Source organism: Gorilla gorilla, chromosome 7 (assembly GCF_029281585.2).
Source record: "Gorilla gorilla gorilla isolate KB3781 chromosome 7, NHGRI_mGorGor1-v2.1_pri, whole genome shotgun sequence".
Taxonomy (NCBI): domain Eukaryota; kingdom Metazoa; phylum Chordata; class Mammalia; order Primates; family Hominidae; genus Gorilla; species Gorilla gorilla.
Window position 1 is genome coordinate 44,488,806 of NC_073231.2, and position 8,753 is coordinate 44,497,558.

Consider the following 8,753-nt stretch of genomic DNA (forward strand, 5'->3'; position numbering starts at 1 on the left):
ATCCAGATGCCCTAGCCTGAATTAGAAATGCACACAAAGAGGGCTGACATCATGAAGTAAAATAAAAATTCTGAAAAAAAACAAATTTTAATGGCTGCTGTGAGTATTCTGTCATTGGCATAAGGTCCATAAAGTTCCAGTTCAGAGTAAGGATTAAACTAACCTTTTTATCAATTAAGTAAAAGTGTACTTTTCCTTGCTTAGGCTGACAATTTCTCTAATTTAAAAACAATGGCCAGGGAAGTAATTGAAACACTCACAGCTCAAAATTGCTAAGTAAATAGGTAGATTGTTTGCTAGGAGACCAACGCTTTCTAAACGATAGGTTCTGAGCTTCCAGTTAGAATCTAGGCTTAAATAAAGGTATACCTTGGAATTTTCCTGCCCAATGGTGGTCATTTGCTCAGGAGGAGTTGCCCCTGGATGATTTAGGTAAATGTAATGTACTTCAATCAAACAAGGAAAAAAAAGTATGTTGATGGTATTCCAGAAAGCCACAGCACATTATCTGTCTTCACTTTATCTCTTCCTTCTTCTAGTACACGGAGCTTTTAATGACACAGGAGAAAACTATTGTTAGTAGTAATAATCTAAAATAAATGTTACTTTTTTAAGTTGAGATAGTAATTTCAGAGTAGTGGTTAAAACTTTAAGATTCAATGTCCCTTTGCTATAATAAATATTTTTTGACATGTGTAATGAAATAAAATTCATAGATAATATAATATATTTTAAAAATAACATTTAAAAATAAGCAATGTAATGCCTTAATTCAAGCATAAAGAAAAAACAAAGAAAACAATTCATGATATAAAATAAAATAGTATACACTGAAATATGTTAAACATTGACTACTCTAAAAGGTAAAAATACCCTCTAAAATTTCTAAAATGCCCCTGCAAGGCAGAACTATATGAATTGAGAACTATTCTGGTATATTTGAATATGTGGTACACATATACTTTGCATAGTTAAGTGTTTCCCACATAGAACTGAGGTTCTTAGGACGTCTGTCTACTGAGCTACTTCAGGTTAAGGATAGCACATTAGAATACTTTTTTTAAAAGCTGACAATTCTCATTATTATATTTGATACCCTGAAAAGTCTTGCAGAAGTGAAATGCATATAATTTTGTTTATCCTAGTGTTCCTCAAATTTATTTAATCACAACACTTCTTTTTCCCATAAAAATTATTTTTCTCTGCTGTTTTGCTTCACAATATGGAATTTTCAGTTTAGTAGTTTTCCCAGGGGAAGGATCCATGGCACGCATAAAGTTAAAATACATTAGGAATAGGTGTCTATGTTAGGCAATTACAGGACTGTGAACCATCTAAGAGATTATGTTTTAAATATCTGGGTACCTTCTAAAATCCTCATCTTTTCTGGATGGATTATAGTAATTTAATAGATAATTTATGGTACAGCTAATTCTCCATCTGTACTGTTTGTAATTATTATTTTTATATACTATCGATTTAATCTGAAACACATAAGTACTGCTTTGCTAAGCACAGGCCCTGAACTGAGTGAATGGTGAGTTTGATAAATTTCTTAGGCACAAGGAGCTTATTTTCTTCAAAATATTGCAAGATCCTGTTGGTCTTCCACAGTGCTTAGCAAATATTAAACATTTGGTGAGTAGTTGTTGATTCCCTGATTTTTATATTTGAAAAAGCTGTTAATGATTCTAAAACATATGCATACTTAGATTAAAAGAAGACAAGCTGTATTTGAGGGAAGCCATTACATTAATATCATCATTATCATTATAATCATCATCATTATCATCACCTAAGTTTCCCTATAAATGTCACAATACAAAGTTCATACAAAAGTTGTAATAATTAGCCATATCTTTAGAGCAAAATCACTTGTGAGAAATTACTCCTTTTCATCTCCGTCATCACCACCATCATCATCATCATCATCATCATCATCATCATCATCATCATCATCATCTTTATCATCTTTAGCAGGTCCTGCCATTTCTGATGTTTTATAAACATATAAAGGATGGAAAGGCATAATTATCATATCAACAAGACATTCTCAATATCTAATATTTAATGAATACTTACTATATTCCAGCCACTGTGCTATCTTTCTTACATGAATTATGCTTGGCAACCATCACAACAACGCTATGAGCTAGCGGCAAAGATAAGGAAACCAGAGAAGAGTGATGTTAAATAATTTCCTCAAGGTCATACATCGGGACCAGAGTCAAACCTCGACTCTCAAGGCTTTTGACTCCAGAGCCCAAGCTCATAAGCTAAAGACAGTCATGAAAAGAACTAAGGTTACTGTGTTTACTCAACTTTCATACACGTACTTGTAAAGCTGTGCAGTTGCAGCATGAATTAGTCACCCAAGCTCTTCATGTATTGGTACAAGAAGTCATTTTCAAAGCTTAGGGACTTGACCTTGTTCTGAAGTTCTAAGACTAAGTTCCTTAGGGGAAATTGTATCTGTGTGTGTTTTCAAAAGGAAAGACAATTATATCTAGACTTTTCCAGCATCGCTATGATGGTATCTATCTCTCATCCATTTAATTTCTTAGCCTGATTTGGAGCCTGAGGTAAGGAAAATAATCCTAGGTATTCTGACCTCTTTTCACCCTACTTCTACCTCTTCTCTGATTTTATCCTTAAATGGATAAAGGCTGACTTGTTAATATGGTTACTTTCTCACATATTAACAAAAAATATTTTAAATATACATGAAGAAAGGAGGTATTTATTGACTAATGAGTTCAAATTTGGAAGGTAGAATGAATGTGAGTTATTATTATATAAGCTTACAAAACTTAACAGTAGCAATAAAAATTTAAGAGCAAGAAATTTAATGTCATCCACCAATTGAACAGTTCTCTACCAAGGATTGGTCTACAAGAAAGAGTGTTTTCTTCAGTATGAAAAGCGAACTATCACAACTATTAAAGGAACAAAGGCAGCAGAATTTTAAAAGGTACTGGCTGAAAGGAGAAAAATAATTGCTCATTCACTGATCTTTAGATCATGTAGTTCAACATCTTATTTCACTTATAAGTAAGATTTTAACATCTCATACACATTCTCACTTTTTATTGTCACTCTGTACTATGAGTTTTACTGTATAGATAAAAATGAGAGAAACAGAAACAAACTCCCTATACTGAGAAGTATTCATAAATGATTATCATGACTCCAAGTTTTTAATTCATGTACAGGGTTATAAATTTTAGTAGTTAGCACCTATATGTTTACTTCATTTTCTTAGAATCTACATGCAAACTTTCAAAATACACACATTCACAGGATTTGCAGCATTTTGGAAAATTATAAATACCTTTTAAAAATACCTTTATAAATTAAAAATTGTAAATACTTAAAAAGTGCCTTTATTTCCAGCTTTAAATTGTATAAGCTATTCTGCTTTCCCTCTACCATGATTCTGGCATTTTCCCATGTAATGTGAAAATAAGACTGTATAACATTAAATTTCATTTGTAACATTCCCGGTCACGGCTATATTCTATTAAGATTTCCCTGTAGCTTTATCCCATACTTCGGTCTGTCTACTGTTTTCAAACCAAGGTATGGTTGAGAGTTTACTCTTATTTCAAGGTCATTTATACAGAAGCTAAATGAGATTGGCCCTAGTATAGACCTCAGGAGAACTATATTTGTTACTTCTTTTTTTTCTACAATCTTCTACTCACAATTGTGGGGAAGGGCTGTGTATGTTTGTGTGTGTGTGCATGTGTGTGCATTTTACTCTTCCTTTTAAATTTCACTCTCAGATACAATTTACTAATCTATTAATACAACACTTTATGGACATGAGCAAAGAACTATTATAGAAAAGAGAGTTTAATATTTATTCCAATGGGAACAAATCTATAAATGCCTCTACAATTACACATGTTAAAATTCAAGTAAAGAAAGAAACATATTGAAAGGGATAAAGATCAAAATAGGCAGTAAAACTGTGATTATATTAACATCTTTACATACTGTTTCTAGTTGTAAACAATGATCCAAAATTTAGCATCCTCTTTTTGTGTTTCTTTTTCATAGAAATTAGCCCTCCACTTTGAAGGCTTCATCTGCATATGATTTTAAAAGTTTTGAACTAAGATTTTATTATTGATAAGGACTATTTTTAATTATATGTATTATTTACATAAAGTGATGGTGTTATGCTTTGTAACATCTTAAAAGATTTAAGGACTGGAGAGTTTATCACATTTATCCTTAAAAGACACTGTACTGTAAAACTAATAATTTCTAATTTGTTGTATTTTCATGGTTGTATTATGCATCAGAAATATGAATTGTTAGTGCTTTCCTTAGCACATAGTTAGAATAGTTAATAGAAAGCATTTTTTTTTTTAGTTAGAAAAGTGTAGTCTTATGTATTTATAAGGGGATCCTATTATTTTGGGGATCTATATTTGCAACCATAGATGATTCTGAGAATTTAGCTTTTGCCACCTTTATTTATTCCTGGGACACCAATGTACATAAAAGAGATCACCGACATTTTTTTCCTACCATTGTTTGGCTAAGGAATTAAATGTGAAGTGTCTTTTCTTAGGAATATCTGCTTTACTACTTTAAATGCTCATACTTGAAACAACCATGCATTCCTGCTTGTAAATGGCCATGTGGAGAGACCCTGAAACCACATGGAGAAGAAAAAAACCCAGATGAGCTCAGCCTTCCCATAGTCTTTGCCAAAACACAAAGTATATGAGGGCTGCCCTTTTTGACCCTCAGGCTAGTCTTAGTTAAGAACTGAATACCACTGATTGATCCATGTTGATGCCTCATGAAATAGAATATTCTCCCAGTCCAATCCTATCTAAATCTCTAATGCCCAGACTGTGAGCATAATAAGATTTTTTTTAAGCCAATAAATTTTGAGTTAGTTTCTTATGCAGCAACAGGTAACTGGGAAACTACCTTTCAGACTGTATGAAAACATTTATTATACAAAATACAGTTTCCATGCATTTACAAATAACTTATTCTTTAAATAGTTCATTATTTATTCAATAACAAACTAAAAGTTGTTAGCTTCTTTTTCTGTGTTCTCTTAAGTTTTTTTTACAGTCTTCCATCATAGTTCTTTTTTTTTTTTTTTTTTTTGCAATACATTTTAACTGTTACTTTATGTGTCTTGCTTCTTTCTTTAGACTACATGTGGGTCTAAGATCATGTGTATTTCTTTAGTAAAATAACATGAGGTTAAACAAATACACTTTTGCTCAGACAGTCTGGGCTCCTGGTCTGTGTAACTTAACCTCAAAATAATTCTCAGCCTCTTGATGTGTAACATGGAGGAATGAATAATATTTAATCAAGAAACTTTTAAAGATTAATCAGGATTAAGCATAGAAAGTTCTTAAAATATTTTAGCTTACCAAATTTCCTGCTCCTAAATTTTATTTCTTGTCAAGATAAAGTAACAGTTAACTCATTTCCCCTCCCACCTAAAATAATAAAAAAAAGATAATATATATGAAGCAACAGTTTTCAGGACGCTGAACATCAAACAACAAAGAACAGTAATCTTCAAAAGACAGGAGAGAAGTCAAGTGATGCTAGGAGTGCTCTACCTTACCCTGAGGGTCTCCTTGCTGTGACAGAAAGAGGGGGAACACAGGTGGAATCTGATGGCCCATGAATTGAGGAGCTGGAGCTGAGACAGATCAAGGAGTTGAGTGTTCATAGGAGAAAGTACTGGAGATGAGAGCACCTCACACAGAGAGAATTTTGGATATCTCAGGGGGCGCCTTTCTAGTATTCAATGGAGTACTGCTCAACACAAGCATGTGAAGGGGCTACCTCATGCCCAGGGAAAAAACAGTTCAAAGGATTGCAAGTGAACAGGACATAGAACTCACCTAGGGCCAGAAATAGTCCTGTTTGCATCAACCAGACTGGAAAACTTTATGACTTAAGGAGCACTGAGTAGAATACATAGAAGAATCTTGCCTAGTAGTGGAGAATAATTATCCCTGGAATGGGCACCGCTCCAGTCCCACCTAACACATCTTGAAAACAAGATGTGAGAGAATTAAATCATTTCTAAGTTACCTATCCACATCCAATGAACACAACTCAAGAATATTTATAGATTCACAAAAATGTCCAGAACTCCCATAGGTAAAATTTACCATGTTTGGCATTTAATAAAAATTATTAAGTTTTCAAGAAGCAAGAATATACGCCCTATAATGAAGAGAAAAATATACAGTTAAGTTAAACTAATATAGATGTTAGAATTATCAGAAGATATTAATGAAGTTATTATAGTTGAATTACACATGTTCAAAATATTAAGTAGAGATATATGATATATATCAATCAGTCTTCTTCATGAAAACTAAGATGGGGTAGATGATTAAAAAAATACACTGGACAGAATCAACAGTAGATTAGATAGAAGAGATTACACTTTTGTAATTAATTAATATGCTTCACACATCTACTGAAAAATAATTAAAAAATAGCTATATAGAATATAAACTTAGAGTTAAATAGAAAAGAATAGGGAAGAGAAATAACATTTTTTGTAGTTGTATACTGTCCTAGGTACCTTGCACACATTATCTCATTTTATTCTTACAATATAATAATTCTTATAACAAAAACAACCTCATTTGATTCTCACAATAATATTATCCATGTTTTTAAAATGAGAAAACTGAAGTTCAGAGAACTTCAGAGACTTTTCCAATATTATACTGCTTGAGATGATAAAAGCCAACATTTGAGTATTCTGGCTTTTTAAAACCAGAATTATTTTGGTTTGTTTCTCTGCTTTCCTGAACTATTTCCTGGAAAAAAAAAATATTCCATTTCCCACTATTCTATCCACATTCCTATCAACAGGAAAGAGGATGATAGGCAGGGAAGCACACATCTAGTTCAGGGCAAGACTGTGAAATTTGTTCACCTAAATACTGCTTATTTTCTATTGGACAAAAATCTAGTCATATGCCCACATCTATTCAAATGGGATGCTAGGAAATGTATTCTTTAACTGGGTACCAAATCAGTAATTGGCTGTTCTTACAGGCCCCGCCACAGCTTGCTCTAAATGCTGCAGTAGAGCTATTCAATTCAGTAAGCTGATCCCCAGAGTTCATTGATCCCCACAGTAAGAAACAAACTAATAACAACACAAACAAAAGAAGAAGGAAGGGGAAGAGGAGGAGGAAAGAGGAGAAAGGAGGAGGAGCAGGAAGAGAAGACAGCAAGAAGAGAAAGAAGTAGTTGTTTTTCCCCATAGTCAATGACAAAAACTCATTTGTAAAATTCAAAAATACTTAACACATGGTTCTCCTTAGCCAATAGATCTGTGGCATTGTACAGAGAAGAGCCAAAGAGAATACCTCCTTTTGGAGCAAGCAAAAACAGAAATAGTGCCTGAAGGAAGTAAGTAACCACTATTGTCATGGCCACTTACAAATCAGATACATTGTGGCTTGTAGTCTACACTTTGTTAAATATCACGAAAAAAGTCATTGCAAAGATTAGTTTACTTTGGTAATGTTAAACTTTTAAATATTTCATCTCCAGAAGATGAAATTTAAAACAGTGGTATCATACGAAAAGATAATTCCTGAAGTATTTTAACCAATTCATTAAATAACAAGGAAATAAAATCACCATAAAGGTAGACCCTAAGTAAATATTATATTTTGAAATAATCCTCTTTTTAAAAAGTATCACTTGAATAATCATTTTCCAAGTTAGAATGTAATACAATTCAATGAGAAAAAATTAGACAAATGTTTGAGAACCTCTATTAGATTTCACGACCAGGTAAATATCACATACAATTTGTATAATTATTTAAAGATGGCCAAAAGGGACAAAATAATGTTGAGGTGTAATGTGATTCGATTAATAGTTCTTTTTTTAAGTACAAAAGTGAGACATATTAGACAAAGGAAAAACGATTGGAGGCAACCAAAACCAGGACTCAGAAGATAACATCATTTTTCTTCTGGTTTCTATTCTGTCTGAACAGAGCTTTGAGTTTCAATCTTCCCCAATACTATATCTCATCCTTTACCAGTATCTTTCTCTCTTAAAGCTATTGAGGAGAGAGTCAGGGGGATGATAAGGAATGGAAGATGGCTGAAAGAAATGATTAATAGGATTCCAAAATCTTATATAGTTATAAAGAAGTTACTATAGGGGTGCCCTCTATATTCTAAAGTATGTGAACTTAGCTATACCCCAGAAAATGTATCCCATGTTCTCAAAAATCTTTGTTTCATTTTTCCTTTAGTTATAATTTCAGATAATTTCTTCCTTTTGTTCATATGGTGTTTTCCATTTTATCTTAAATCCTATGCCACATAAATAAAATAACTGCAATTTTGTCTCTATCTATCTATCTATCCATCTATCAATCATCTATATTTAGTTGAAAATGTATAGGGAATCCTTTTGCAGTTCATAAGCATGATGATTGGGTTTTCACACTCCTGTGTGAAATGTACCTTCCTCAAACCTTGTTATAACATCAGCACATTACCGAACATGAAAAAAAAATGTATACAGAAGCAACTTATACCATAAAGAATAAGTAGCTTAGAAAGATATTTTTCTCAGGTTCAGCTAAGACACAATGTGTCTTTCTAGCTAACAAAACACTATGATTTCAAGTATTTTTCATTTTTCATTTATTGTTCGCAAAATATAAATGGATATGGCTCAAATATAAATCAAAAGCATAAGATTAGATT

General features: G+C 32.4%; 1 non-coding gene across 1 annotated transcript; it reads left to right on the forward strand.

The window, feature by feature from the left end:
• Positions 1-8,448: 8,448 nt before the first annotated feature.
• Positions 8,449-8,553, forward strand: LOC115935717 (small nucleolar RNA U13). The gene has a single exon (XR_004071335.3). It is a non-coding gene; the product is annotated as a small nucleolar RNA U13 (small nucleolar RNA).
• Positions 8,554-8,753: the final 200 nt, after the last annotated feature.